We start from the raw sequence: 27292 nt of genomic DNA on the forward strand, positions 1-27292 counted from the left end.
TCCTGGTACCAAAACCAGACAAGGACACTACAAGAAAGAAAATTAAAGGCCAATATCCTTGATGAATATTGATGCAAAAATCCTCAACAAAATAGCAAACTGAATTCAACAATACATTGAAAGGATCATACAGCATAATCAAGTGGAATTTATTCCAGGGATGCAAGCACAGTTCAACATCTGCAGATCAGTCACTGTACTGTGGTACACCATGTAAACAAAATGAAGGATAAAAAACATACAGTCATCTCAATGGTGCAGAAAAAGCATTTGACAGAATTCAACATCCATTTATGATACAAACTGGACAAAGTGCATATAGAGGGAGTGCACCTTAACATCATAAAAGCCGTATATTACAAACCCATAGCTAATGTGTTACACACGACTGAAGCTGAAAGCTTTTCCTCATCACTTTTATTCAACATAGTATTGGTAATCTTAACCAGTGCACTTGGGCAAAAAAAGAAGTAAGAGGCATTCAGATCAGAAAGGAAAAAGTAAAACTCACTATTTGCAGATGACATTTGTAGAAGACTAGACACTACACCAAAAAACTGTTAAAACTAATGAATTCAGTAAAGTGCAGAATACAGAATCAGTATACAAAAATTAGTTGCATTTCTATATACTAATAACTGTCAGAAATTTAAAAAACAATCCCATTTTTAATTGCAGCAAAAAGAATAAAATACTTAGGAATAAATTTAAATAAGGAGGTGAAACTATATGACATTGATGAAAACTATGACATTGGTGAAAAAAGTTGAAGAAGTTACAGATAAATGAAAAGGTAGTCTCTGCTCATGGATTGGAAGAATTAATATTGTTAAAACGTCCATACTACCCAGAGCAATCTGTAGGTTCAATGCAATCCCTATCGAAATTCCAGTGACATTTTTCACAGAGAACAAACAATCCTAAAATTTGTGTGGAACCACCAAAGATGCCAAATAGCCAAAGAAATCTTGAGAAAGGAACAAAAGTGAAGGTATCATACATCCTGATTTCAAACTGTATTACTAAGCTGTAGTGATCAGAACAGTATGATATTGGCATTAAAAACAGACATAGATTAATGGAACAGAATAGACAGCCCAGAAATAAACCTATGCACATATGTCAATGTATGATAAAGGGGCCAAGACTATACAGTGGGCAAAGGATAGTCTCTTTATTAAATGGTACTGGGAAAACTGGACAGCCACATGCAAAAGAATGAAACTGGGGTACTATATTGCACCATATGCAAAAAATAACTCAAAATGGATTAAAGCCTTGAACAGAAGACCAGAAAACATAAAACTTGTAGATGGAAACATAGGCAGTAAGCTCCTTGACATCTGTCTTGGGGATGATTTTTTTGGATTTGACACCAAAAGCAAAGGCAATAAAAGTAAAAATCAGTGGGACTACGTCATACTAAAAAGCTGCATATCAAGGGAAGCCATCAACAAAATGAAAATTCAGCCTACTGTATGGGGGAAAGTATTTACCAGTCATATTTGAAAGAGTTACAAACTATTATGTATAAAATAAACTGTAAGAACACGTTGCACAACACAGGGAATATAGCCAATATTTTATAATAAGTATAAATGGAATATAGCCTTTAAAATGTGAATCACTACATGGTTCACCTGTAACTTACATAATATTGTACATCAACTATACTTCCAAAAAATCATGTATTTAAAAAGGGTTAATACTGCAAATATATAAAGAACTCATGCAACTTAGTAGAAAAAAGAGTCTGATTAAAAAATGGGCAAAAGAATTGAATAGACATTTTTCCAGAGAGGACGTACAGATGGCAACAAGTACATGGAAGGGTGGTGCTCAACATAGCTAATCATCAGGGATCTACAGATCAAACCCTCAATGAGATATTAGCTTACACCTTTAAAACGGCTATTATCAGAAAGACAAGAGATAGACTTGTGGTTGGTTGCCAGCAGGGAGGTGGGTGGGAAGGGATAAACTGGGAGTTCAAGATTTGCAGATACTGACTGGTATATATAAAATAAACAGATTTATACTACATAGCCCAGGGAAATATATTCAATATCTTGTAGTAGCTCATGGTGAAAAAGAATATGAAAATGAATATATGTGTGTTCATGTGTGACTGAAAAATTGTGCTGTGCACCAGAAATTGACATGACATTGTAAACTGACTATACTTCAATTAAAAAAAAAAGAAAGCCAGATAAAAAGTGTTGGGGACAATGTGGAGAAAAGAGAATCCTAGTGGCACTGTTCGTGAGAATGTAAATTGGGATAGCCACTATGGAAAGCAGTGTGGAGATTCCTCAGGAAATTAAAAATAGAACTGCCATGTGACCCAGCAATCCCACTTCTGGGTATATGAAAAAAGTGAAATCATTTTCTTGAAAAGATATCGGCACCCTGATGTTCATTGCGTCAGTAGTCCCAATAGTTAAGACATGGAAACAACCTAACTGTCCAGTAACAAATAAATAGGTAGAGAAAATGTGGTTACACACACACACACACACACACACACACACACACGTGCGCGCGCACGAATATTATGCAGCGGTGAAAAAGGAGGAACCACTATTTGCAACAATATAGATGAACCTTGAGGGCATTATGTTAAGGGAGATCAGTCTGAGAAAGACAAGTAAGTACTGTATGAACTCACTTATTATATAGACTCTAGAAAAAAAGAAAAACCAAATTCATCAGCTACAGAGAACAGGTTGGTTGTTGCCAGAGGCAGGAGGTGGGGGATAGGCAAAATAGGTGAAGGTGGACAAAAGGGTACATATTATTATATATGTATGTATATAATATACTTAAAAATATATATTAACTATATCATATGTATTTTAAAACTTCTGGAGTTGTAATATACAGCATGATGGTTGTAGTTAATACTGTATTGTATGTTTGAAAGTTGCTAACAGAGAAGACCTTTAAAGTTCTTATTGCAAGGAAAATAATTATAAATATGTCTGGTGTTGAATGTTAATTAGACTTAATTTTGATTATTTCACAATAAAATATACATATATTGAATCATTATGTTGTATACCTGTAGCTAATATTATATGTCAATTATATCACTAGAACAGTGGGGGCAGGTTTGGGCTTAGAGGAATGTTGGCAGGAAGTTCACTTTTGGAAATGTATAGCAGATAGTTGTCCAAATGAATCTGGAGCTCTGTAGAGAGGCAGGGGTGTTTCGATTTTGGAGTACTCTGTGCATGAAGGGGTTTCAGTATGATAGAGAATGGGACTACAGAGTGGTAAGAGAGCTGAGATGAAGCCTCAGGAAATACCAAAATTTAAGAGGCACTTCTGGCCTGATGACATTGGATTTTAATGTAAAGACCAACATTTTTTGGGACCAAGGCAGCCTGTGTCTGTTCTTGATATATCATCCACTAGTGTTTTGAGGAAGGAGCAAATGTTAAGTTGTGAGAAGCTGCTGCTTCTACCATTTCACAGGTACTTCAGAGTATGTTAGCTCTGTTTATGCCAATTGTGGATTTGTTGTTGCTGGTCTTTAGATGGAATGCACTTCATTTCTTTTATTTGAATTTGGATATATTTGGCAATTCACAAAATTTAATAAAATTATTGTAGCTTATAAGCTAGTTGCCAAGATATGGAAAGACTAAAAATTGGTCCAGTTGCCCCACATACTTACAGAGTAGTTAAGTGAACAAAGAATGTGATGTCACAGAAATATATTATTAGCACATATTAGATAATTTGATCCTCAGAAGGATAATCCCCATGGAGTAGTACTGTATTATCCCTGTTTCACAGTTGAGGTTTAGGGAGTGTCTTAATCTGTTCAGACTGCTATAATGGAATACCACAGACTGGGTGGTTTATCAGCAGAAATTTATTTCTCACAGTTCTAGAGGCTGAGAAGCCCAGGATCAAGGTACCAGCACAGTCTGATTCTGCTAAGGGCCCTCTTCCTGGTTAATAACTGGCATCTTACTGTGTCCTCACATAGTGGAAGGAGCTAAGGATCTTTCTGGAGCATGTTTTAATACGACACTAAACCCATTCGTGAGGGCTCTGCCCTCATGACCTAATTAATCACCCCAAAGACCTCACTTCTTAATACCATCATGTTTGGGAGTTAGGATTTAACATGAATTTTGAGAGGGCACACACATTCAGACCATTGCAGAAAGGTTAGGTTGGGTTGTTTGTCCATCATCATGCAGCTGGAACACAACACAGTTTCATGCTGAAGTGTGCACCTGTAACCATCACCTGGAATTTTTTAGGACACAGCAGAATTTACACTGAATAGCTAAGAGCTTGGGTTAATGTTGATGCTTGTTCTTTTTCACTCCAGTGTTTTTATGTGGAAGAGTTCCAAACGTATAGAGAAGTTGAAAGAGTGATATAGTAAGACTTTTACCTAATATTTATCAAATATTATGTCACATTTGTGCTCTCACACTTTCTTCATCCCCTTCCTCTCTCTCCCTCTCTTCCCTCCCTTCCTCTGTCACTTTCCACTTCTCTTTCTCCCTTCCTTCCCTATACACACACACACATTATTTTTTATTGTATGTTAGGAATTTTTATTAGGAAATTTGTATTAGGAAATGACAGACATCAGGAAACTTCACTCAAAATTTCTTAAGCATATATTGGCAAAGAACAAGATATTTTCCTTTATTACTATAATACTGTTATCAAACTCATTACCACATTTAAAATATTTTATAGTGATACAATAATTTATAGTATATACTCAGATTTCCTCAGTTATCTCAATAATTGAGATACTGCTTTAAAGCTTTCCTTCCAACCCTAGATTTATTCAAGGATCTTGAATTACATTTAATTATGTCTTTTTAGCCTTTTAATTCAGAGCAGTTCTCTCCATTTTTGTTTTTAGTGTCATTGATATTTTTGAAGAGTTCAGGCCAGTTATGTTGAAGAATGGTTTACAATTTTGAATTTGTCATGATTAGATTCAGATGAAACATTTTTGGCAAGAATACTACTTAGGTGATGTGCGTTTCTCTGTGCACATAATGTCACTTCGTCCCATTATCGGTTAAGTTTGATCACTTAGGTAAGTTGACATAGGCTACATTTCTTCTTTGTAAAGGTACCTTTTTCCCTTTGTAATTAAGTAACAACCTGTGGGATGATACTTAAGATTCTGCAACTCTTTTCCTCGGTGTTTTACCCAGTAGTGTTAACATTCATTGATGATCCTTGCCTGAATTAGTTATTATATTGGTGGTTGCAAAATGTTGATTCTGTCATTCCTTCTGCATTTACTAGTTGGTGTCCTATGAAGAAGAGCTTTATTTCTCCCGTTTTTTTTTGTTTTTGAGGATCACTACAGATTTGGTATTTTTTAAAAATTCAGTATATTACAATCCATCATCAATATTAAAAATACTGACAGTATTTAGTATTTTTGACAATATTTAGTATTAAACATACAGCAATTGTCATAAGTTTAGTTAATGGGAGCCCCTTCAGACTGACTCCTGTGTCTTTTTGACTTGTCCCAGTCAGATTTTTTAGGACTTTTTTTTCCCCCCAGGACTTTCTTACAGTCCGGCACAAGGTAATTTTGGGCTCACTTCGTGATTGCCCCAAACCTGGAATCAATCATTTCTCCAAGGAACCCTGATTTCTTTAATGGGGAATGGTTCCTTAAAGGGGAACTGCTCTCAATCTTTATTATCTATCCTTTGCTATCTTTATGGGATCCGTTATTTCCAGTACAAAAAATAGAGTGGATTCCAGATCTAAGACTCTTCTGTGTCTTCACAGAAGTACTTCCAGAAGTAATACAGTGTCTAAATTGAATTATTTCTTACAATGAAGTGAGTTATAGGCAGCTTTGATGACTTGCCATGGGAGATGGGGTATTGTGCAGAAAGCTGGCATTGTATTGGTTCTTCCCCTAACTTGCAGGTGACGCGTGAAGGTGAAAATAAGCATTCCTATCCTGCTTCCTTTTGTGTGATCCAGGCTTTTTCTTCCTGCGGTGTAGTCACTTAAGAGTTGTTTCCCTCATTGTTATTTTCTGCTCTCTGAATTAAAATCTCCTTAGATAGGGAAGCTTCTAAACTAGGTCTTTCATACTTTGTTCTTTGAACCTGCATCTTGTATTCATCTGCATGCCTTTTACACATTGGTCTGTGAATGCAGTCTAGGAAGCTGACATGAAGTTAGGGTGTTTATTGTATTGAACAGTAATGCTGAAAATTACTATGGTTTTATGGTTCCTTGTGAGGTCTGATGTTTTAGAAAATCCAAAATAGAATTAGCCTTAGAATTGGGATCTGGTGCACCCCAGTCACTTACAGTTCAACTTGAGAATGTCCTGCTCTGGGACTCTACGTTAAATGAGATGTGTCAGTTCCTTCTACAAAAACACTTTGCATATTTGGTACTGAAGGTGAAACTCTTTAAATCTATGTATATGTTCCTTTGATGTGGAAACATAAATAAGTGATAAGGAAAGTGATCTGCAATTAACATGTTTTGTTGCAATATTTAAAATCCTGCCTATTATCCCTGTGGAAGAAATACAGACTGTATTTTTTGAGGGGCAATGTTGGTTGTTTCTAGATGTTGTAGATAATTTAATTAACACAATTACCTATCAACTGATTATATGGCTTATATATTCTTTTATGTGGATGACTGATCTAAGATAACTTTAAAAATTAGCTGCCTGGCAACATGAAAGTGCAGATATTAAAATGAATCGCATGCCTTCCAACTATTTCTATTACTTGGCTAAATTTAGAACCATGCAGAGCTTCTGCAGAACTGAAATCTCTGGGGATTTTAATAGTGAAGACAGACAATATTCGACTTTTCAGAGTAAGGAAGAAGAAAGGTAGCTTCAAATTAATTTTTTGTACTGTCACCCAGACTACTTAATTAAGACACAGAGTCCAGTGAAAAGTCAAAACTGTTGTGAGAATTTTGACAGTGCTGAAAACTTGTTAGTAAGCCTAGGCTCTGGGTGGTGAATATCCCTTCCTAAGTGAATTGCTGGAGGCTATCCACTCTTCTTTCTCCAGTGTCTCCTCAAATTATGCTTGATAAATACAGTTCTTATACTTCACCTGGATGGATAAGGCAGTACATCTAAGTTAGAGATCAGGTGAACATTACAGTTGGGTACTTGTGGGCGAATTTTATGACACTGGAATTGTTTTGCATATGTGTGGATTGAGACTAGTATAGGATATTTTGAGGAGGAACTTAGTTTTTAGTGCACATTTAACTGTACACAAAATATGAAGATCTGTTGTTGGAGTTGGGTAGGAACTCAGCATAACAAATAGCAAATAAAAGGAATGGTACTTTGAGTAACTAAATATACATTAAAATAGAGTAAGATTTTACATAGAGAGTGAATATATGTTGTGTTTACTACCTGATTGGGCAATTGGAAATGTAAGACTTTGTTGCTGCTGTAGTAAGAAATTTTAAGGACACAGGAAAAATGCACCCCAAATTATTATACACCAAAAAAATTCCATGGAAATGGAAATGTATTTTTTTTTTCTGACCCTGGATTTATACAAATAGTGAAATGTAAAAAAATAGAAAAACAAATCTACGTAATTACTCTCATTGAGTTAAGCCCCATGTGCTTTCCACCCCCCACCTCCTTCCTGTTAGGGCTTTCATAGATGAATTGTAGAAGAGAGGCATTTATGTTCACTGGGGAAATGAGCTGCCCTCAAAGGACTACTGTAGTGAGACAAAATGTTATGAAGGAGGTAGTGGGATGGTTTGTTGTTTTTTTTTTTTTTTTTTTTTGCTTATCTCTATTAATAAAGATTATGGATTTCTTTTATGTTTAGAGAAAAAAATAATTTAAAAACATTTTTTAAAAGAATAAAGGGGCTAGAAATCAACTCTTAAAGCTTGTAAGTACTCTAATAGACTTGTTCTCCAATGTTCTTGGTCTTCAGTTAGGTGGTGAGTTCTTTTTTTCCTGGGCTTTGTGACTTTTTGGGAAGTAAACTCTCTTTATATTACAGCTGAAGTTTTTATTAAGTTAACTTTAGCATATTTAATCAATCACTTAGATAATACAATTTCTATTTAAATCTAGTAATGTATAATTTTGTTTCTCTGAATGAGTCTAGATACTCAAGTTCCCATTTGAACTCTGGGAGGAAAAGCGTGTGCTTATTATTACTAGCTTGCCCTAACTTGTTGGAGACTTAGCATTTTGATGCTATAAATGGAACCCCTGTTAAATTTGAATAAGGCAATATTATATCTTTTACTAGAGTAAAAATAAATTTCAGCACAGAATTTTAGCCCTTGCAGTGACAAGAAGAATATTACATTTTTCCATAGGTCCCCGGGTTTTTCAGAGATACTTGAGTGTCAGATAAGGTATGTGGGACCATTAGAAGGCTTAGCACCATTCTAGGGCTATGGGATTAAGATTTTTTGGGGGGTATTAAAAGACCTTACTGGCTAGCTGTGGAGATAAAACATGAACAAATGAGCAAAACAATAGTAAATATAATGAGTTATATTCTATAGTATAGACAGAATGCAGTAGACTTCAGTTGTGTCTAATTGTGTGGTACAAATAAATGCAAAAAAAAAAAGAAAAGAGGAATCAATATAGAAAGGTAAGGATGAGGAGAGAATTAAACTGGGCTTCAATAAAAGATTAATGTGTAAAATTCATTTCAGTGGCTATATTTAAAATATATTTTTTTTTCCTTTTTTGAGATTTGTTTTTTTAAGTACTTTATTGTGGAAAACTTTGAACATTTGAAAGCAGCAAAATAGTAAAATGAACCTCCATATACATTTATTAGCTTATAGCCAGTCTTGTTTCATGTCTACTCCTACTCCTTTTCCTGATTATTTTGAAGCAGATCTGATGTTATTATTTCATCCTGCAGTATTTCAGTATATATCCCTAAAAAAATAAGGACCTTTAAAAACATAATACTAATACCATTTGCATATCTATGAAATTTTGGTTGAAGTATATGAAAAAAGTCTAGACTCAGATATGTAGACGAAAAAGAGGAGTATTTTAACATTTTCCTCAGGTAACTATGGATATTCTCTGATATTATACCGAAACTCAACAAGTGGTGGTTTCTTGAAGGTTAGTTGTGTAGAATCTGAAACCATATTACTGAACTTTTCTACTTAGTGATATTAAAATTCATTTGTCTATCTTGTACATTGAATGTGTGTCTGATTTTGAAACATCATGATTTGGTCAGTTGCAAAATTTTGGTTCACTGAGTTTTCCAGATCTTCCAAATGTTTAACACAGTTCATTATGAAATTAAAAAAAATCACATTCATTAATATCACCATTTCACCAGTAAAGTCTTAAAGAATTGAGAAGCTGTCTAGCGCGTAACAGATACGTGTTTTCAAAATTCTGATTTTAGCTTAAAAGTTTGAATTTTATCATTGTTAACAAATACTGTTATTTGTTTTCTTTGAAATAACAGGCTCACTCTGTTCATTTTTGAGAAAAATATTACCACATATCCAAGTCTGAAAAATCAGTTTCCCTGTCAGTTGGTTACTTAACAAATAATAGTATTCCATGAAAAAGCAGCTATTTCAGCTTGCAGCTCAGGTGCTTTTCCTGAAGACAATTGTACTTTGATATGCAGTGTAGTGCTTGCTTTATACTTACTTCCCATTTTGTCACTTAAAATATTCAAAGTTGGAAATTTAATAAAATTATTAATTTTTACTGTTTTATCAAGTACATTCTTAGGTAAAATTTATCTTTTCTTCTTTAAACTGCAGATGTGGAATGGTGGAGAATATGACATTACTAGTACAGTTTGATACCCCTGCCTTGATTTATACTAAGACACTAACAGTTATACCTACATTGCTTTTGTCACCATTGTGAAAAAGGCAAATAACATCTTAGTGTTGTTATGAAAATAACATGTTATTATGAAAACAGTTTCACTTTTAGACCTCCTGAGACCACACTTTGAGAACTGCTGTTCTAGTTAGAGGATGCATTATACAGGTGAACCTTGAACAAAATGGATTTTTTTTCAATAGTAAATACTATAGTATTACACGATCTGTGGTTGGTTGAATCTGTGGATGTGGAATCCTAGATACCAGAGGAACTGTGGATACTAAGGACTGACTATAAGTTATACTTGGATTTTCAACTGTGGGGAGGTTTAGTGCCCCTAACCTCCTAATTGTTCAAGGGTTAACTGTATACCCAGAGATACTGAGGTGAGAAAAAGCATAGCTTTCTAGGCCAACTATAATTAATATGTTATGGAACTTAGGATATATGGAGAGAGAGGAAAAAGGTAGTCAAGGACTAGTTCATAAAGGAACTTAAGTACCCTGCTAAGGAGTACAGAATTTATCCAATAGGCAGTGGGGAATCTTTGAAGGATTTTAGGGAGGGGTGTGTGTGTCTGGTAGAGGTGTATGTGGGTGATGCCACCACATTTGTAGTTTTCAAAGATCATCCTTATCACAGTTTGTCTTGTGGTAAGGGGGCCAGTGGAAAATGATGAGGTCCTAAACTAGAGCACTTAACTTGGTCATGGAGCCACAGAAGGCCAGGTTGTACAGACCAGTGCAAGAGTTAGAGCATGTCCTTCCTAAAGTAGAAGTAGTCCTAGCAGCATCTGTTTGGCTGGATAGGCAGGTGCACAATCAGCTGCTTCCATCATCATGTCAGTTATAAGCTGTCCCTTCAAATACTCTTGTATAGGCAGTTTTCTCTGGAAACACCAGAAATGCTCTAGCATCTCTTTTGCAAAAATGACTTCTAAAGATAATCACTGTTCTCATTTCCATAGGTTAGTTTTATCTGTTTTAAATTTTGTATTAATAGACTCTTTTGTGTCTCTTTTTTTTTGCTCAGCATTGTCTTTGAGATTCGTGAATGTAGCTGCGTATGGCAATGATTTGTTCTTTATCAGTACTATGTAATATCCCATTGTCTGACTATACCATAAGTTTTCCATTGTGTTGTTTCCAGTTTTGAACTGTGTAAGCACTCACTTCTATAGGTTATATACCCAGGAGTGGAATTGCTAGTTCATGGGATGAATGTATGTTTAAGTACTACCACTTTTCCAAAGTGGTTGTATTAATTTATTCTCTTACCAGCAATGTATGAGAGTTCTGGTTGTGCTATATCTTTGACTGCATTTAGTATTGTCAATCCTTTTCATTTTAACTAGTCTGTTGGGAGTGTAGTGATGTCTTTTTGTGGTTTTAATTTGCATTTTCCTGATGACCATTGATGTGGAATATCTTTTCTTATGCATATTGACCTTTTAAGTATCCTCTTGTGAAGTGCCTGTTCAACTCTTGCCCATTAAAAAAATGGGTTGTTTGTCTTACTGATTTGCAGAATTGTTTGTGTATTTTGCATATAAGTCCTTTATGGTATGCATATATTTGCATGTATCTTCTCCAGGTGTTTATTTACACATGGGATGGATGCAGGAACAAATTGATGAATCTGAGCATTTTGCTGAGATTCTCTGGTATACGTTTTATCAATGGAGAGTAAGCCTATATATTGTTCTTTAGAGATTCCAGTTTCCTTACACGATGGCACATGCTGGTTTTGAGAGGGTCACTATTGGTATTTTTTGATTGTAGGTTTTTCTCTTTTTCTATTGCTGTGGACCAAACTACCCCAAATCTTAGTGACTTAAAATAACTATTTACTTGCTTTTTATTAAGTGGGCTGACAATTTGTGCAGAGATCATCTGGCACAGCTTGCCTCTATTCCACATGGTATCTGCGGAACTCACTCATGTGTTAGTGGTTAGTTGGCAGGTTGGCTAGGGGCTGGTTGGACCTGGATAGCCTCTCTCCAGCATTGAGCTGGAGCTGTCATCCAGGGTGCTATGGTTCTTACTGCAGGTTATCTTGGCTTCCTTGCAAGGTTCCAAGAGGGTGAGAGTAGAAGTTGCAAGTTCTCTCAAGGCCTGGACTTAGAAATGGCACAGTGTCATTCATGTTGCATTTTATTGGTCAGAGCAAGTCACAAACCCAACTCAGATTCAAGGGATGGGAAAATGAGTTCCACTTCTTGATGGGAATTGGCTGCAAATAATTTGTGGCCATGTTTAATCTATAACACTGGGCATTGCTCTTCCTTGTTCCTTTTTCTCTCTTTCTCCTTCTTTGTCTCTCCTTGTGTCTCTTGCTTTCTCTCTTTTTTCTTCCCTCCCTCCCTTCCTTTGAGTGGAGTGGATAGTTTGTGGGTTTTTTTTTTTTTTTTTTTTAATTTCCTTGTCTTATCTTTCTTTTTGAGTTTGTTAGAACAAAGCTTACTTGGTTAAAAGATGTCTTCTCTGATTTACTGGTATGGCCAAGGACCAGATATTCTCGGGTCTTGACTTTGTGACTCTTTTTCAGATTACCTTAATAATACCAATTTGTTAATGCTGAAGAGATTAGTTCTTTCTCTAGGTGATTTTGATTTTTTTTTTTTAATCTTTTTTTGTAATTACTGAGGTTAACATTCTGGTCTTTTTATGGTCTCTGTTCCCTGTCCTTCTATAGTTACTAATGTAGGCCTGGAATGACAACTTTTTCCCCCAAGGTGCTCAATGAAGTCAGAAAGAGAAAGGCTTCCTATCAGGAGAAGGTGTCTGGCTTGCATTTGTCTTGAGCAGATAGTTTTTATATGTGAAATAAATAAGAATCGTGGGCAAGGCGCTGATGTCAGTGACCTGTCAGCCCATCAGGGTGAATCAGCTGAAGTCCTAGATGAAGTGACAATGTCAGCACCAATGAGCCCTTTGCCCTGAGTTTGTTGGGCCTCTCGTTAAGGTAGCTGTCATAGCCCTTATTTTAGAGAAAAGTCAGGGTCATTGTTCAAGATTCAGCTGACTTGAAACATTATTTATTTTGGAGGGAGAAGGTCGGTTTCAGTATAGATGCTCCATTGGAAGTGACATGAGGCTGTTTTTCAGATTAGAGCCATTTTGGTGTGCCCAAGTATTACAGTTGTTAGAATCTTTAAAACTTGTCTCCAGGTGACTAGAGGCTATTCTGCTCCTCTCAGTAAGTTTAATTAATTGTCTTGGGTCCCACACAAGTAGATTTGTTAACTATAGTTACTGTTTATCTATTGCCCAAACCAGTGATAGTTTGATAGGAATAGGAACTCAGAGGTGGCATTTTATTGCAAAAGATGGATGTTAGTTGCTAAATGCAGCTGATTAGAAGGCTAGGACAAAGTATTTGTTTTTCTGGGCATAAGGTCATTATTAAGGCTTTATAGAATGTGCCACTACTCAGATGACTGAACTAAATGTTCGTATTCCTATGAGGTTATCTTTAAGGTATTGGGGGTGTTTCGTAGAACTCTTATCAAATATAATTCTCTCACAGATGTTTGGGTCAGATTAGCCTAGTTGTTCTGGTCACATGTAAGTGCAATGCTAGTAGCCAGATTTTTATTCATGCTGCCTGAGGACATTGGTTCTGGAACCCCACAGACCCGGAGAACAGTGTTGCCATCTTATTTTCTGAGTGCAACTTTTATATTCAGAGAAAGGAAGGGGACTTTCTGAGAATACAAGGCAGATTGTTAGAATGAAGAAGGGAACACAGGCCGTCTTATTGGCTGTAGAAATCAGTTTTTAAAAACCTAACTACATTAGAAGTAGTACTTAGCTTTGTAAATGATTCAAACAATTATAAAACTGTTACAGTGCTTGTTATGTATTAGACACTATTTGACATTGGAGGTACAGGTATGAACAAGACACAAAAGATTTCTGCCCTCAAGGAGCTTATATTCTTGTTTGAGAAGATAGACAGTTTTCAAATAAATAAGATTACAGTGCACAGATCAGTGCTATGAAGAAAATAGGTGTGGTGATGTGATTGAGAGTAAGGCAGAAGGGGATACTTCAAATTAGGTGTTCAGAGAAGACCTCTTCTTAGTGACGGATGAACTATTACTTGAAAGGAGGCAGAATCAGCATTTCCTGATGGAAGACCAGTGTTCTGGGGAGGAGGAACAATGAATACAAAGGACCTGCGGGAAGTGTGTGGTTTGGTATGTTGAATAAGCAGGGGCTAGATTCTGTTGGGCTCTGTAAATCTTACTTGGGAGGATGGGAAGCCATTGGTGGGAGGAAGCTGGTTGAGCAAGGAAGCTAAGTGATCTGATTTACATGTTAAAAAGATCATTCATGATTCTCTGGGAGAACAGGTAGCCAGGAGCCCAGAGTAGAAATAGAAAGCTTTGTTAACAGGCCATTGCATTTTGTTTGAAAGCTACAACTATATAGGGGTTAAGAAGGATGAATGGCAGAAAGGAATTCAACTTCTTTCAGAAGGTATTCCACTTTCAATTTTGGTAAGATTACAGACAGGACAAGAAAACCATTGCAGCAATAAATACTAGTATGTGCTTTGAATTATGCTCTTTGATTCTCTGACTCAGAGTTGGAGAGTGACCTGTTGGTGTGGCAAGGCTCTCAGTGTAAACCCACTCGGCTCTCTTAAAAATCAGACACATCTGGGGATGGCTTGAGGGCCTGTAGGGAAAGGCAACTAGCATAATGGAGAACAAGGCATTTCCTGGGAGAAAAATTCACCATGCAGGCAGTTTTTCAGCACCAAGGTTTTTGGTGAAAAGGGGAAGGACATTATCTTCTGGCCATGCCTCCCAACCCTAATCAAACCACCACACATCTCTAATGCCAAAACCCTGAGGGGAAGGAGCTCTAAAGAAACTAGAAGAGCTTTTGCGTAGAAATCTGTGTAAGATATCAGGAAGGCAGATTTAGCGATGTGATCTTCACACGATAGAGTTATAAAACAGAATGACAAGTTAGGGGTACTCCTCACTGGGTCGAATGAAATAGGGCTTAGGTACTTTGTGGGCTTCCAAGGACACAGGCCTCTGGCCTCATTTATTTATCTAATTGAAGTATAGTTGGTTTAGAATGTTGTGTTAGTTTCTAGTGTACAGCAAAATGACTCAGTTTTATACACACACACATACATGAATTCTTTTTCAGATTCTTTTCCATTATAGTTAGTGACAACATACTGAATTTGAATTCAGTTTGAATTGAAGTTTATTACAAGATACCGAGTTCCCTGTGCTACACAGTAGGACCTTGTTGTTTATTTACTTTATATATAATAGTTTGTATCTGCTAATCCCAGACTCCTAATTTATCCCCTTTTCCCCTTTCCCCTTTGGTAACCATAAGTTTATTTTCTATGTCTGTGAGTCTGTTTCTGTTTTGAAAATAAATTCTTTGGATCATTTTTTGATTCCACATATACGGGATACCATATGATACATATGATATTTGTCTTTCTCTGTCTTACTTCACTTAGTATGATAATCTCTAGCTCCATTCATGTTGCTGCAGATGGTAATGTTTCATTCTTTTTTATGGCTGAGTAATAGTCCATTCTGTATAAATACCACATTTTTTTAATCCAGTCATTTGTCAGTAGACATTTAGGTTGCTTCCTTATCTTGACTGTTGTTAATAGTGCTGCTATAGACATTGATATGCATGTATATATCCTTTTGAATTAAGAGTTTTCTCCAGATATTTGCCCAAGAGTGAAATTGCTGGATCATATGGTTACTCTATTTTTAGTTTTTAAAGGAACGTCCATACTATGTTCCATAGTGGCTGTACCAATTTACATTACCATCAACAGTGTAAGAGGGTTCCTTTTTCTCCACACCTTCTCCAGCATTTATTACTTATAATGATGGCCATTCTGACCAGTGAGAGGTGATATCTCACTGTAGTTTTGATTTGCATTTCCCTAATAATTAACAATGCTGAGCATCTTTTCATGTGCCTGTTTCATGGCCATCTGTACGTCTTGTTTGGAGAAATGTCTGTTTAGATCTTCTGCCCATTTTTTGATTGAGTTGTTGTTTTTTGTTGTTGTTGTTGCTGAGTTATATGAGTTGTTTGTATATTTTGGAAATTAATCCCTTGTCAGTTGCATTGTTTGCAAATATTTTCTTCCAGTCTGTAGATTGTCTTTTCGTTTTGTTTATGCTTTCCTTTGCGGTGCCAAAGCTTGTAAGTTTGACTAGGTCCCATTTTTTAAGTTTTGCTTTTATTTCTATTGCTTTGGGAATCTGACATTGGAAAATAATGTACGATTTGTGTCAGAGAATATTTTGCCTATGTTCTCTTCTAGGAGTTTTATGGTGTCCTGTCTTAAGTTTAAGTCTTTAAGCCATTTTTGAGTTTATTTTTGTGTATGGTGTGAGGGAGTGTTCAAACTTCATTAATTCATACATGGCTGTCCAGCTTTCCTAACACTACTGTTGCTACAGAAACTATCTTTTCTCTGTTGTGTGTTGTTGCCTCCTTTGTCAAAGATTAATTGACTGTCGTACATGTTGTGGATTTATTTCTGGGCTCTCTATTCTGTTCCATTGATCCATATGTCTGTTTTTTTTGTGTGAATACTATGCTGTTTTGATTGTTGTAGCTTCAGAGTATTGTCTGAAGTCTGGGAAGATTATGCCTCTAGCTTTGTTCTTTTCAGAGAACAAAGCAATTCTGGGTGTTTTATTTATGATTCCATATAAATTTTAGGGTTATTTGTTCTAGTTTTGTGGAAAATGTCATGGGTAATTTGATAGGGATGCATTAAATCTGTAGATTGCTTTGGGTAGTATTGGCCTCTATGCTTCTTACCTACCAAGAGAGATTTTAAATCTGCTAGCTCAGTTTCTAGATTTGTCTTGTGTGACAGGATAATGAGTAAAAATACAGCTGAAGAAGTTCAAGGAGTATGGCTGTATGATTTATTTATATTAGAAAATGGACCAAGAATTGCTAAGTAGAAAGGGTCAATAAAGGGTAAAGAACCAAATGAATAGTGTTTTATTGTGAATTGTGAGTAGGGATGGATATAGTGGGTTCAGGGCAAAGTGTAGGATTATAAGAAATATTGTGAGCAAAAGGAATTGGGCAAGAAGATATGAAGAAGCTGCTGTGGATTTTGAAATGGATCTCTTTATTTTCTTTGAGAGTCTTAATATATTACAGTTGAAATTGCTTTTAACTTTTTTTTTTTTTTTTTTTTTGAGGTTAGACTTGTTACTTACATGTGATGCCATTCCAGCACTGGGCTCATGGAGGCTGAACATTTATTCAGGTAATAATAGGTAACATTTACGGAGCACTTTTTTTATGTACCAGGCAACAAACTAAGTGCTTTACCCATAATCTCATTTAATCCTCACACAACCTCATTAGGTTGGGAGTGTTTTTGTACACATTTAATAGATGAAGAAATTGAGACTCGGGGAGTCTATCAAGATTGAATTCAGTTGAATTAAAAAATGAAGAAAGACTACTGCTATAGTCAAAGTGAGAGATGATGGTAGCTTGGTGTAGATGATGTCATTCCTCACCTCACATAAATATCATGAATGTGAAATTGTTTTGATTGGCTGAACTTCACCCTCATTTCCATAACTTTTTCTCATTGGTGAATACAGCATACTCTTTGTCTTTAAAACAATGGACATTTGATAAAGGAAAATTCAGCTTAGGGTTTTTAACCTTAAAGCTTTTTAAAATTTTTAAAAAGTAGAATGTTTAGAAATCGTTCAAAAATTTTTGAGTAAATATCTATAAAAGGTAAGTATCTATAATTGGGGAATTCTTAAGAGGTGATTAATATTGGGTGGGGGGTATAGCTCAGTGGTAGAGTGCGTGTTTGGCATGCATGGGGTCCTGGGTTCAATCCCTAGTACCTCTGTTAAAAATTTTTTTTAATTAAAAATAAAAGAGGTGATTAATATAGGTAATAGGAATCTTTCTTTGTTGAATTCATCACACTTGAGATACTATTCACCAGTTTTCAAGTTTAAGGAACCTTACTAGGGTTTCTTGTAGGAGCTTTCTAAATGCTTGTTTACAGATCACATTTATTATACTTGTCAGAGCTGGCAGGGTTTCTGGCACTGCCAGCTGAAGATCAGTCGAAAATGAAGATTGAGCATTTCTGAAATTATAATATATGTTAATGGAAGTATTTTTAAGTTTACAAAAATTCAAATTTATATGCTACTTTAAGTGGTTCTCTGTGTTTAATTTTGCCGAGAGTTGTCTGCACACTCAGCAAGGTAAAGTAGAACTGCGTTACTACTATCTTATCAATTATTTAGTGGCCAACATGAGTACGTTGCCCTAATACATTTTTCAAGGAAGAACTTAATTGAGGCTTTTAATAATTGACATATAGTAAACTGTACATACTAAAATGTATGATTTGTTAAATTTTGTCATACGTGTTCACCATGAACTATCACCACAATCAAGATAATGAACATATTTATCACCCCCACAAGTTTCCTTTTCCCCATTTGTAATCCTTCTTCCAACTTCTGTGGTCTCCAGGCCACCACTGGTCTATTTTCTGTCACTATAGACTAGTTTGCATTGTCCAGAATTCTATATAAATGTAATCATAAAGCATATACTCTCATACTTATTTATTTTGGTTTGGCTTTTTAATTAAGCATAATTTTTTGAGATTCATCTATGTTTTTGCATGTACCAATAATTCATTCCTTTTTATTGCTGAGTAGTGATCCATTGTATAGCTATAACAATTTGTTTATCCATTTACTTACTGACAGACATTTGGGTTGTTTCCAGTTTTCGACAATTACGAATAAAACTATGCTGTGTATATTTGTATACAAATCTTTGTATAGTCATATACTTCTTTCCCACTCCAAGTTAATTTTTTCTCTTTTTTTTTGAGGTAAATTGACATAATACACAATTAACAGTTTTTAAGTGTACAAGTCATTGGTATTTAGTTTGTTTACAATGTTCTGCAACCACTATCACCTTCTAGTTTCAAATCTTTTCCATTGTTCTATAAACCACCCCATACCCATTAACTAATTACTCCCCATTCCCTTCTCCCCCATCCCTTGGTAACTTCTAATCTGCTTTCTGTCTCTATGGATTTGCCTAGTATAGGTATATATTATAAAAGGAATCAGACAATATGTGACCTTTTGTGGCTGGCTTCTTTCATTTAGTATAACTTTTTTCAAGATTCATCCAGGCTGTAACATGAATAAGTACTTTGGTTTTTATTATGACTGAATAATATTCTGTTGTGTGGATGTATCATATTTCATTTATCCATCAGTTGGTGGACTTTTTAGGTTTTCACTTTCTGGGGTTACTATGAATAATGCTGCTATGAACATTCATGTACAAGTTTTTATGTGGAAATATGTTTTCATTTCTCTTGGGTGTATACCCAGAAGTATAATTGCTGGATCATATGGTAACACTATGTTTAACTTTCTGAGGAACCGCTTTCAAAGTGGTTGCACTATTATACTCCTACCAACAATGTGTGAGGGTCCCAATGTATCTATCGTTATCAAACTTCTTCTTATCTGTCTTTTTGAGTCTAGCCATCTTGATGCTGACCTGGGTTCTTGGACTTTGTAATAATAAAATTGATAAGAGGCCAGACAAGAAATTCATGCAAGGCTTTACCGGGACTTGTGCTGCAGTAGGAGGGAATGAGAACAAGTAACAGCTTCCCTTGCTTGCTCCTGAGGGCTTAGGTGGTCAGCCCACCCCCTTGGTGGGGCTGTGTTCGGGGATCATGCGCTGTACCCTGCTTTTGCTCCCGACACCTCAGAAGTGGCAGTTGGGTTTTTGGTCTTTTTGTGTCTTGTGCATAATTTGCCCCTGCTGCCCATGCATGCAGTTATTTTTAGTCCCTTATAATTTCTTTTTATTCTGTTGCTCAAGGAGATGTTTGTTCAGGTGCAGGCACTGCAGCAAAGGGGCCCAGGTTCCAGCCTGTCTCTATCCTAGTGGATGTGAAGCAGTATCTCATCATGTTTTGATTTGCATTTTCCTGATGACTAGTGATGTTGGAGCATCTTTTCATGTACACATTGGCCGCTTATGTATCTTTTTGGGGAAATGTATATTTAAATCCTTTGCCTTTTAAATAATTGGATAACTTATTTTTTTATTATTGATTTCTAAGAGTTCTGAGTACAAGTTCCTTATCAGATGTATGATTTGCAAATATTTTTTCTGTGGGTTTTTCACTTTCTTGATGGTTTTGCTTACAGACAAAAGTTTTAAGTTTAATTAAGTCCACCTAATCTATTTTTCCTTTTGTTGCTTGTACTTTTAGTGTTGTGGCTAAGAAGGCTTTGAATAACCCGAGGTCACAGAGATTATTCCAATGTTTTCTTTTAAGAGTTTTATAGTTTCAGATCTTATATATAGATCTATGATCCTCTTTGAGTTAATTTTTGTGTATGGTGTGAGGTATGGCTTTATGTGTAGCTATGCATTTGTCCCAGCACCAGTTGTTGAAATGACTCTCCTTAGCCTATTTGATTGTCTTGGCACCCTTGTCAAAAAATCAGCTGACCATAAAGGTAAGGGCTTTCAATTATATTCCACTACAATACTGTTTTGATTACTGTAGCTTTGTGTACTTAGTTGAACTTGGGAAATGTGATTCCTCCAATTTTGTTGTTCTTTTTCAGGATTATGGTGTTTATTCTAGGTTCCTTGCATTTCCATGTGAATTATAGGATCAATTTATTAGTTTCTGCAAAAAAAAGCCAGCTAGGATTTTGATAGGGATAGCTTTGAATCTGTAGATGAGTTTTGGGAGTGTAACCGTCTTAGCAATATTAAGTGTTTGAATTCATGCACATAAGATATCTTTATCCTTATTTAGATATTCTTTAATTTTTATCAATAATAGTTTGTAATTTTCAATATACAAGTTACACTTTTAAAAAATCCTACCCTGTTGCACTTCTTTTGTTAAATTTATACAAAAGTATTATTTTTGTTACTATCGTAAAGTTTTTTTCCTCTTAAGTTCACTTTTGGATTGTTCATTGCTTGTGTATAGAAATATAATCTTTTTTTGTATATTGACTTTGTATCTTGCAGACTTGCTGAACTTGTATATTAGTGGATTCCTTAGGATTTTCTAGATACAAGATCATGCCATCTGCAAATAGAGATAGTTTTACTTCTTCTTTTCCAATCTGGATGCCTTTTGTTTCTTCTTATTGCCTCATTGCCCTAGCGAGAACCTCCAGTGCAAAAGTGGATCTTTTTTTAAAAATGTTTTTAAAAAACTTATTATTTTTTTAACATTTGCTGAGCCCTGCTCTACTTTATTTTATTTTTTAATTTTTTTGGAGGGGGGAGGTAATTAGGTTTGTTTATTTAATTATTTTTTTAATGGAGGTACTAGGGATTGAACCTCATGCATGCTAAGCATGCATTCTATGCAAAAGTGGATCTCTGTCTTGTTTCTGAGTGTAGACTGAATACATTCAGTCTTCCACCATTTAGTAGGATGTTACTTATGGGGTTTTGCAGGTTCCCTCTATGAAACTGAGTTATTTCCTTAGTGATTGTTCTGGGGGTCACAATTAACATCTAATTTTTTAATGATGTAGTTTGATTAATACCAACTCAATTACAATAGTATACAAACCTTTGTGCCTATATAGCTCTGTTCCCTCTTTCTCTTGTGCTATTACATACAAATTATGTCTTTTTACATTGTGTACCCATCAGCACAAATTTATAATCATAGTTTTATTTGGTTGTCTTTTAAATAAGATAGAAAGTTACAAACAAAAAACTTAAAGTGTCTTTTACATTTACGTAGGTAGTTACCTTTATCAGTACTTTTAATTTTTTCATTTGAATTTGAGATACTGCCTAGAGTCTTTTTATTTCAGCCTGAGTGGCTGTCTTTAGTATTTCTTGTAGACTAGTTCTGCTAGTTATGAGTTCTTTCACTTTTATCTATGAATGCCTTAATTTCTCCTTTGTTTTTGAAAGATAGTTTTGCTAAATATAGGATTTTTGGCTGACAGTCTTTTTCTTTCAGCACTTGACGTATTTTCCCATTGCCTTCTGACCTCCATGGTTTCTGATGAGCCTCTTGAATTTGCAGATTTAGTTTTTTTAATCACACTTGAGAAAAATTTAGCCATTATTTTATTAAATATTCTTTCTTTCCCTTTCTCTCCTGTCATGGGACCCCCTCTAATAGGAATTTATTATGCTCTGTTCTGAGGCTTTGCTCATTATTTTTCATTCTTTTTTCTTTTTGTTCCTCAGACAGATATAGCCTAATTGACCTGGCTTCAAGTTTGTTGATTATTTCTTCTGCCTGCTCAGATCTCGTCTTGAACTCCTCTGCTGATGTTTTTCATTTCCATTATTTGTACTTTCTGACTCCAAAATTTGTTTGATTCCTTTTTTAAATTTTTGTCTTTCTACTAATATTCTATTTTTGGTGAGACACTGTTTTCATGCTTTTTCTTCTTTATTCATGGTTTTCTTAACTTTTGAATTTTTTCCCTCCCTTCCTCCCTCCCTCTTTCCTCTTTTGATCTTATTTAAAATGGCTGATCTAAAGTCTGTCTGGAAATCCAGTGTTTGGGCTTCCTAAGTGAGTTTCTTTTGATTTCCATTTTTCTACGTGGGCCATACACTCTGCTTCAAGGTAGTGTTATACTGCTTCGTGTATAGTGTCAGAACTTTACCATACATATACTTCATTTTCCTTCCCACCTGGCTTTTGCTGTATTCTGGTCATACATTTACTTGTTTATATAAATTATACAATGTATTTTAAATTATTCTTTGAAGCGTTGATTTTTTAAAAAAGATATTTAATGAGCAAAAAGTTGTTTTTTTTAAGAGTTTTTATACTTACCCACATTGTGACCATTTATGGTGCTCTTCACTCCTTTGTTTAGATCCACATTTTCATCTGTTATCATATTCATTCAACCTGAAGGACTAGGACCGGTCAGCTGGTGATGAATTCTTTTAGTTTTTTAGTATCTCAAAAAGTCTTCATTTTGCCTTTATTTTTGAAAGATATTTTCTGTGAGTATAGAATTCTTGGTTGACAGTTTTTTTTTCCTTTCAGTCCTTTAAGATACCACTCCATTGTCTTCTAACTTGATTAGTTTTTAATGAGAATTCTGTTGTCATCTTCATCTTTGTTCCTCTATAGGTAATAAGTCCTTCTCTCTGGCTACTTTTAAGATTTACTCTATATTAATTTCTTTAGGTGGTTTGGTAATGATGTGTCTTGGTTTTCTTCTTTGAGCATCTTGAATCTGTGTATGTATAGTTTTATTCCAATTTGGAAACTTCAAAGTTACTATTTCTTTAAATATTTTTTCTTTTCTCTTCTTTGGAAATACCACTGACATATATTAGGCAATTTGAGAATTTCCCACAGTTCACTGATGATTTGTTCATTTTATTTCAGGTTTTTTTTCTTTCTTTTTTAATTTGGTTAGTTTCTGTTGCTTTTTTCTCAGGTTTTCCCCCCTGATTTATTCTGTTGCAATTTCTTTTTTTTAAACATTTTTTTTATTGAGTTATAGTAATTTTACAATGTTGTGTAAAATTCCAGTGTAGAGCACAATTTTTCAGTTATACATAACTGTACATACATTCATTGTCACATTTTTTTTTGCTGTGAGCTACCACAAGATCTTGTATATATTTTGTTGCAATTTCTAATCTGCTGTTAGTCTTATATAGTATATTTTTATCTCTAACATATCAGAGACTTTTTACTTCTTCCACCTAACATGCTTACTTTTTGCTTTAGATTTTTTGCATATGTGGAATATAGTTACAATAATTTTCTAAATGTCTTTATTTACTAATCCTATAATCTGTATCATTTCTCAGTCATTTATTTTAACTTTTCATTGTGAAGTAAGTATAATTTTCAAGAAGCTGCAAAAGAAAACATACAGCATTTTTCCATGTGCCATTCCCCCTTTTTCTCCCAATGGTAACTGCTTGTATAATTATAGGACCGTATCAAAACCAAGAAATTGGTATTGGTATAATCTATAGAGTCTATTCATATTTCCCCAGTTTTACATGTATTCCTGTGTGTGTGTATGCATCTGTAGTTCTGTGGAATTTGATCACGTGTGAATTTGTGTATCTACAACCGCCATCAAAATACAGAACAGTTCCATTCCCACAGGAATTTTTCCTGTTGCTCTTTTACTCCTATCCTACCTCCCTCCATGGCATTCATAAATCTGTAACCCTGGCAACAACTAATCTGTTCTCCATGTCTATAATATTATCATTTCAAAATTTTATTTAAATAGAATCATATAGTATGTAACCTTTTAAGATTATCTCCCCAGTATAACCCCCTTGAGAGCCATTTAAGTTGTTGCGTGTATCAATAATTTGTACCCTTTTATTGCTGAGTGGTGTTCCATGGTATGACTATCCCGAGTCTGTTTAAGCAGTCACCTGTTGAAAGACTTCTGTGTTGGTACCCATCTTGGGCTGTTATAAATAAAGCTACTGCAAACATTCATGAACAGGTTTTTGTCTAAACAAAGTTTTTATTTTTCTAGAATAAAGGTCCAAGAGTACAATTGCTAGGTGGCTTGGTAATTGTGTATTTCATTTTATTAGAAACTGCCAAACTTTTCTCCAGAGTGGCTGTACCATTTTACACTCCAACCAGCTGTGTATGAGTGATTCAGTTTTTCTGCATCCTTGCCCGCATTTGGTATTGACAGTACTTTTTACTTTAGCCATTATGATTTATGTGTAGTGATATCTCATTGTAGTTTAATTTGTATTTTTCTAATGGTTAATGATTTTGAATATGTCTGTTCATGTCTTTTGTCCATTTTCTGTTTGGATTTTTTGTTTCTTTACTGTTGAGTTTTGAGAATTCTTTATATATTCTATATACAAGTGTTTTGTTGGATATGTGGTCTGCAAATATTTTCTCTAGTCTGTGGCTTACTCTTTTCTATGAACTCCAGACTCCTTTGCTTTCTCAGACCCTCACTTCTGTGTTCTTCACTTAGGGAGCGTGTTGGTCTCTTGGTGGGTTCCCCTTAGATTCTCCCTTTCTTTTGACATTTCTTGAAAATGCTCTCTAGGCATTAAGCTTGGGTAATCACAGGGCTTACCTTATTTGTTTTCCATCTCTCGGGAATCATTGTCTTTCATTGCTTGATGTCCAATGTCTTAAACACCATTGTTTCACAATTTTGTCTTTTTTTTCCCAATTGTTTCTGCCAGGAAGATAAATATGATCCTTGTTACTCCAAGTTAGTCAGGAATGAAATCCCCACCTCCACTCCCAAAGTTTTCAGTAACATTAGGAACACCCATTGTTTTTAGCCACTGTCCAAAAATTCTTCCTTTCTCAGTTTCTTTTTAAAAAGGAGCAGGGGTGAGATGGGGAATGGAGACTAAATATAACTCAGACAAAAAGATACTTCTGATGTAGTTCAGTGTCTCTTGAAGCCCAGCTATTTCCAGAAGTTTGCAAATCAGTCAGATACAGGCTTAGAGCTAGAAATAGGTCAGCTATGATAGCTCACAATGATGGTGTGAAAAGATTTTTGTGACAGTCTGTGTGTGATAATATATCCTTTCTTGTCCAGGTTCTCTTTGGATGTGATGCTAGATTCTGGGTATTTTCATATGCCGTTTCTCTATTCTTAGTCCTTGAAAGAATGACCATATTTTTAAAAAATCACATTTTCCTTTAAAGGGGTAGAGTTGACTAATTAAAGCAGCCTTTTTCAGCCTAAGTGCATCAAGTTAGATAATTCTCCTTTGACCTTTAGTATTAGTTTTGGAGCTTACATCAGAGTTTATGATGATTTAATATACGTACAAAGGTTTCTTAAAGATTTCTCTCTGCATTTCAGAGCTGCGCTTACCTATGTAAAAATTCATGAGACGTAGCATTGCCACAGGACCATATAGCTATCAAACACATGAAGAAAATATTTCTTTGGAGTTATTTTGTGGAATAAGAACACATTTCAGTAATTGGGTGACTTCGAGCTCCAGGAATCTCCTAGAGCCACCTTTGGAATAGAGCTGCCTCTGCTTATGCTAGTCTCATCAGGAAAGCTTTATTTCTATTTCCAGTCTGTTGCTTCTGCTGATAAACCAAGGGCATAGCTTGGTATGTTATTAGTCAGCTGTTATTCAGCTGTGTCTATCATGATGTCTTGCAAAGAATTGTTTCCCCAGTGAGTATCTGTTGCTTGAATGAATGAATGCATCTTCATTGAGCCACTGCTTCAGTCAGTTCTCTTCGTATGTTTCATCTAAGATCTTTCTTTTTCTTTCTGTCTCTATCCTTTTGGTCATTTTCTTGTTTGCATTTCCTCCAGAGGGTAAACAAAGAAGGCAAAGAAGACAAACCTGAAATCATTCTATTATCTATGAGTAACTCTGATAAGAAAAAAGTATTGTATGAGAAGAAATTGAAACTCCTGGCTAAAATGAGATTTTGTAGTTAATGCTGGATTTCATTTATCTTTTCTTTTTTTCCCAACTGTTACTAATGATGGATTGGTGTTTTGCTTTTCTTCAAAGCCCTGAACTGCTTTTTTTTTCCTCTTTAATTTATAGCTAGTGGTATAGTCTTTTAGTTTTCATTTTTATTTCTACTTTTTATGACTTTCCTTTTCCGAACTCTATATGGAGTTCTCTTACTCTTCTTTATTTCTTAAATATTGGTGTGTCCTGAGGCCTCAGCTAACCTCTCTAACCTTGTCTGCTGCTAATCTGCCTCTGCTAATCTGCCACCACTGTTCTCACTGTGCACTAGCCTTTTAAAATCTGAGGTTTTAACTTCTGTCACAGTTTGGTGGTCTAGATATCCAGTCCCATCAGTGTTACTGCCTATTGGGCACTTTGATTTTGTTAGCCCATAGGCATATCACATTTCCCATGTTTTAAACAGAATTTTATTATCTTTCTTTCCAAACTGGTTTCTTCTTCAGTATTTGTATCTTAATGGTGGAAATATCTACTCCAAATGTTCTCAGACTTTTTGGTATTGTAATCTCTTTACACTCAAAAATTGCTGAGGCCCCCAAAAGAGGTTTTTTTTATGTAGGTTATACCTATGAATATTAATGTATTAGAAATTAAAACTGAGAAATAAAAACCATTATTAATTGATTAAAAAAATGATAATAAATCCATTACATGTTAACATAAATTTTAAAAAATTAAAAAAAATTTTTCCCATAACAACAGCAACAAAATTTAGTGAGAAATGTATCACTGTTTTTCATTTTTATATTAATTTTGTGTTGGGGTTAATAGGATACGGATGAATTCTCATGTCTGCCTTTTCATTCAGTGAATTGTGATATTACATGTCATGTAGCGTCTGGAAAATGCTCTCTTG

At 35.1% G+C, this 27292-nt stretch overlaps 1 protein-coding gene across 9 annotated transcripts in view; it reads left to right on the forward strand.

Moving 5' to 3' along the window:
• Positions 1–27292, forward strand: part of R3HDM2 (R3H domain containing 2) — a 125398-nt gene that overhangs the window by 13711 nt on the left and 84395 nt on the right. For 8 of the 9 annotated variants that reach the window (XM_031462250.2, XM_031462255.2, XM_031462256.2 and 5 more), the window contains exon 2: positions 17108–17170. The gene's annotated coding sequence lies outside the window, so the exon portion shown is untranslated. Of the gene's footprint in view, positions 1–17102; positions 17171–27292 lie in introns of all 9 variants that reach the window. The other variant, XM_064491161.1, reaches the window with a different exon arrangement.

The sequence above is a fragment of the Camelus dromedarius genome, chromosome 11 (assembly GCF_036321535.1).
Source record: "Camelus dromedarius isolate mCamDro1 chromosome 11, mCamDro1.pat, whole genome shotgun sequence".
Taxonomy (NCBI): domain Eukaryota; kingdom Metazoa; phylum Chordata; class Mammalia; order Artiodactyla; family Camelidae; genus Camelus; species Camelus dromedarius.